This window comes from Zootoca vivipara, chromosome 3, assembly GCF_965207765.1.
Source record: "Zootoca vivipara chromosome 3, rZooViv2.hap1.1, whole genome shotgun sequence".
Classification (NCBI taxonomy): domain Eukaryota; kingdom Metazoa; phylum Chordata; class Lepidosauria; order Squamata; family Lacertidae; genus Zootoca; species Zootoca vivipara.
Window position 1 is genome coordinate 82823731 of NC_142586.1, and position 5686 is coordinate 82829416.

A 5686-nucleotide genomic window follows, 5' to 3' on the forward strand; every position below is an offset into this window, starting at 1 on the left:
TCTTTCTTTTTTTTGTCGTGAGGGAAGAATTGCTCCTTCCTTTGCATATTCTGTCTACTTTTCCTTATCTCCAGTGATGGAGATCTCCCCACAACATTTCTGTCCGATTGCACACAAAGGATATTTTCCCTGATGCTCAGCCTATGTACTCCTTTGAAGCTCATCGCTTCACCTTCCATCTTCTACCCTGGAATGTTTCCTTGAAGGTGTTGATTTGTTTTCTGCAAGCAGACAATGATGAGGGGCTGCCAACGCGCAGGGCCTTTTCCTCAGCAAGGGAAGAGAAAGTTGGGCTGTCATCTGCTCCATGTTAGCAATAAAACACTCCTATCAAGGCTTGTTAGATCCTGTTTCTAAAGTAAACAAAGCAGGAGCCCAGTTTCCACTGGCCAAAACAAAGCTACCGTACTGTACTCAAAAAAGCCTGCTCTCAAAAGACTGTAGACTTTATAAGATGGGCTTTCAAATAAGTATTGAAAAACAAAAAAACAAAACACCCCCGTCTTTCTCTGTATACATACTTAAAGAGAGAGAAAATATTTGCCACCAACTAGAGGAAAAGAGACAAACCCATTTCTTTTTCTCAATGACTATCTCCTTTCCACCCACCTCTAATGTATTTTTCACCCTATTTGAGACATTTGTTGCTAAATGCTTTATTAAAACAGTGTTTCCCTTAGGAAACCTATGAGATTGCACTATAGACACTTTCTAGTCCCAGAAGCTGTGGCTGCATTCACATGAACAAAAACATACAACCAGGGAATTATTCAGGGTATTTCTTTTTTTATCATTTTCACAATGTAGATAAGTACAGCCTTACAAGGAGGAATTAGAATTGTCAACCAGCTGTTGTCTTATTTGCACACCCAATACAACTGTGTTTGACCAGGCAAACATAACTATGGCATGAAAATTCAACGGCCACCTGATCTAATTTTTTCACCATGGACTTTACAACAGGTTCCACCAAGTTCTTCCCCGATCCTGTCATTTGTCTGGTTTGCACAAAACTGACTTAGTTTTGTTTGTTTAGCCAGAGTGTAGCATGTTTGAATGTCCAAGCTCAGTTCAGCAAAATAACTAAGGCTTGTTTTCCGGCGACAAGTCATAACGTGAAGCCAGGTTGACTTACAAACCATGGCTTGTTTTAACTAAGGTATGGTGTTTGGACATAACCCAACTTGCTTAACCATGTCTTTTATGGCCTCCCCACTCGAGAAACCTGCCAAGCAACAACGGCACAAAGCAAGCGCCGCTCAAAAACTTTGGAGGCTTTTTGGCTTGGGGCTTGCTGAACAGACCATGGTTAAAACAAAATCATGGCTTGGCATTGTTTGTGAAGAGTCACTGTCTACCTCAAACAACCCTAGGAGATAATGCTCAGTGAAAACAATCTAGAATTCTCATCCGCCCTACTTGTGGTGAGAATAAGTTTTATAAGAGTCTTTTCTGACTGGTTCAAGAGTAGAAAGGTCAAACTGCTGCTATTATCTCATTTCAACTTCTCTTCCAGGACCCATTTATATATTACAACCTCCACCATGGTTGGTCAAGGTATTTTGTTACCCGAGGCACAATAACATATGGGCATTCTCCCCCTCCCCTTGCCCCCAAGTACAAGGTACCCAAGGCTGGACAAGTTACTTTGGCACCTGAGAAAGAAAACTCCACACAAGCGCCACAGCCTGAGATTAAAAAGACAATAAAAATAAATAAAGTGTACAGCCAAAAAACAGCTTCCTAAGGTGGCTGCCTCACATGGATGCCCCTCTAAATATTGTCATATGCAAGTGGCCTATGGTGTGGCAAGCCATTCATATAGCGTACTTCACTACGGGGTTCAGGGTGATTTCCTTTATGGCAGCACAAATCTCTCTTCGGAGACACGGCAGCATCCCCCTCTACACATGCAGCAATTTTTGGTGGCCTCCACAAAGTATAAACCAGCTCGCAACGACAAATGTGTAGTACCGGTAGGAGTCAGATCATATGAGAGGATGGTTAAAGGGAGAAGAAACTGGCTTTCTATAGATGTGTGAACATGGTCAAAGACGGCACAGGGATTCTGTTGCATCACCAGCAGCTCATGTAAGACCTGACATTTGCCAGCCCTTCTTTAAACAGCTATACAGCTTTTAATGGGGGGGGGGGGGTTTGCACATGCAATTTTCTGTGGCCAGCTTAAGCTGAATGGAAGGAATCAGATAACGAGGGAAAGGAAGATTATTGGGACTCAGACACCCTTCAGTCATCGTATCAAACACCAATTTGTGTAACAAGGCTCTTCAGACAGCAAGCAAGCTAGATGTATTTTGGACTCCCAATTATTCCATGTCTCCACTCCAAGTGTCTCCCTGTAACATATATTTTATTTATTCCATCCTTGGCAATAAACCTTGGCAGAGGCCTTTCAGGAAGGCCCACGTGGCCTATTATTTAAAGGGTACGTCACATGGATATTTTATCTGGTTTAATCGGATTTAAACTTACTACATTCAGATTGATAGACTGCATTTATAGCCTTCATACCAGCGCATGTGACCCCCTCCTCACCGTCTGCCTTCCTTGCCTCTCTAACATTCAAGGTGTGTGTGTGTGTGTGTATAAGAGTACTGAAACACAACATTTGAATTCCCAACCCTTCCACATTTAGTGCCACAAGAGGCAAACATTCAGAACATGAAATACTCCAACTATATATAGCTTGAGGCTCCAGCTCAAGACCAACATTTAGGGCAAAGGGAAGGAGGATTGTGGGGTGGGCAGAGGGTTGTAGAGTCCCTAATCCTGATTTAAGTTTCTTTGCAAGCATAACAGCTTTGATACAGCACTGCCAAAGCCATTAATAGCTGGTGTTTCACCTTCTAAACAAGCAGCTGTGATCGGAGAAAGCTCCTGGAAAGGAAAGGCTTCTGAAAAGACAAAACACTGAAAGTTTGCAGTGTGCCGATAGAATAGCCTGAGCCACACACACAGATAATCCTGTTCTATATTAAAACCGGCATTCACCCAATAGATAGTTGAAAGAGGAAGAGCGAAAGCTGATAGATTTTTGTTCGTGTTTGTACAACCAGGGTTTGGGGGAGCCAGAGAAACTCTGCAGAATAAATAAACGTCTTGTGTACAGTGCAAGCTTTAAAGAATGCCTTCATTACAGCGAAGCTTGCCTCCCCCCACCCTGCATTCTCTATCTTTCTCCCTAAAAAAAACCATCAGGATGTTGTTTTAAACATGGAGAGGGTTGAAAGAAAGAAGGAATCAACTAGATAAGAAAGAAGCCTGAGTCTGAGGAGTAAAACCCAGGGTCTAATATTTAAAAGAAGCCAGAGGTGTAGGAAGATTGACAGTCTTAAAGGGCCTGAAGAGGCCTTTGAAAGCAAGCCCACCAGTAGTTCTGCTTGGACTGCAGCAGCCAGGCTAATTAAAAATAAAAAGTTTGCCTGGGAGCATATAAAACACCCATGGGGATGTAAAAACCTGCGCACACAATGGTTCTCTCGCCACAAAGACATTATACACCCGTCTCACCGCTCTCGGGTGCTTCTCCTAATTTCCCTCTGGACCTTAAATCCCCCCATTCTCCCTTCCCCTTGACAGACACAGAGATACAGGGGCTGAGGAGGAAGCTGGAGCAAAACAGCATCTATTTAAAGCAGTTATTTCACAAAACAGAACTAGACTCCAACTAACAACCCCAGCCCTAAGGGAGGAGAATAAATTCCCCTTTTTTTAAAAAAAAGAAAGAAAAGCATAATTAAAGTGACCTACAAAGACTTTTAGCTGCAGTGGGGAATAGGCTGCACCGAACTCAGCCTTGATAGCGTTTACACATAGGTAAGTTCCAGCTAAATGCTGGTTCAGCTGTTACTGTTTTAACTCTCTCTCCCCTGTGGGGATATGAGAGACGCGCTTCTTCTGAAGGTTGACTTTACCACGATGAAGTGGTAAGGCAAAACAGGACTTTGATAAGTCTGGCAAGCTCTTTTTTAAAAAACAAAACACAAAAAACCCCACAAGCAACAAATATATTAAAATAGGAGTTTCTGATATGCAGATCTCGACACAAAAGCCGGGGCAGCGTGAGCGCACCTGCACACGCGAGCGTTGGCGGAAGCGCCGCATCTCTTGCGCCGGCTAAGCCCTCACTGGCCGGCCCTTGATGAAGCCAGCTGGCAACGACTCTTGCGCTTGTTTGGGACCACCACGGTGCGCGCCAGCTGCCCGGCCAAGTGCACGTGTGACGGCGCGCGAGTGCATCCATTTGCAAACGGGGGGCGTCAGGTACCCTCCCTCAGTTGTAGTGGGATCGTGGAAAAGGGGTTGGGGGTGGGAACGCTTCTTTCACAACATAAATAAGAGGCGGGGGGGGGGCAGTGGAGAGTGGAAGGCGATCGCTGGGGATCGAAGCCGCCACCCGAACGACCCCCCGCCCCACTTTGTTTGTTTTTAGCCCGTGGAGCCAGTAAAGGAGTGGATGGCGGATGGACGGGGCGCGCTTTCTCTTACCCCCCACGGCCCTCGCCGCCTTGCGCAGCGAGCATCCATCTCCACACCGGCTCCCCAAACGTCCCTCGCAACTCCCGAGGGGCTCTCCCAACAGCAACAGCGGCCGTGCATGCGCGTTGCCACTTTGCAGAGCCTGCTCGCATCCCGCTTCATTTCAAAATCGCGGGAGCTCCATGGCGACTGGGTCGGGCGGGCTGCCTTCCCTTCTGGCGATCCGGCCTCCACGAAAAAGCTGGAGGGGAATCGGGCCTCTGAATATACTTCCCCAATCACCACTGCCCCCCCCCAGACAAGAAAGGGAGTGGTGTGTGTGTGGGATTCCCCTTCCCCGGGTGCCGTGGGTGCAGACAGAGCGCGAGAGAGAAGTAGCTGGGGGGTGTCTACAAGCATAAACCGGATTGCAACCATATTGGGCTTTGGCAATGTGGTTCTAATAACCGTTTAGGAAAGCCCGTCTGGCGGCCGGTGTCCCGCAGCAGCAGCAGCAGGCCCGCGCTTGGCTTGCAACCCCGCTTCTGTGCCGGAACAGCGTCAACAAGTAACCGAAGCGGGAGGGAGGGCGCAACAGCTCGCACCGGCGGCGGCAGTGGGTGCTACGCCGGAGGGGAATGAACGACTCAAAGCGGGGGGGGGGCAACATTGAGCAGCCCAACGAAATGGAAAGCAGCTTCGTCTCCCAGGAGGAGGAGGAGGACATAGTTTTGTATGTACACACTACGCACGCACACCGAAAAGTGCATCTCTCTCTTTACCAACAGCAAGTTGAAAGGTGCCGAGCCATGTGGGCACGGGTTTCCTCGTGCCATCCCCACCCCACCGCCTGCCCTGTTTTGCCCAGGACGAAGCTCTGAAAGGGTTAATCGGCGGCGTCTCTCGACTCGTAAATCTGGAAAAGGGAGCGGGGGGGGGGAAGGCGGCGGCAGCGGCAGCAACAGCACACAGGCAAGGAATTACGAAGTCGCGAACCGGGCTGGTGGGGGGGGGAACCTATTACTACATCCATCCTCTCGCTCCTTCCTGCGCTCTGTGGGCACCATTTACTTTCTCTTGCTGCTGCAGGTGCTTTTGGGGAGGGAAAAAAAACTTTGATCCGAGCCCAGCTAAGCCCCCTCCCTGCACGCCCCCAAAGCAGGCAATCGTGCAACACACACACACGCACCGACCCCGCGTCACTTAC

The 5686-nt window shown here is 48.0% G+C and overlaps 1 protein-coding gene across 2 annotated transcripts in view; it reads right to left on the reverse strand.

Annotated features, from left to right (window-relative positions):
• MDGA1 (MAM domain containing glycosylphosphatidylinositol anchor 1) overlaps positions 1–5686 on the reverse strand; it is a 260864-nt gene that overhangs the window by 253047 nt on the left and 2131 nt on the right. The window lies entirely within an intron of this gene.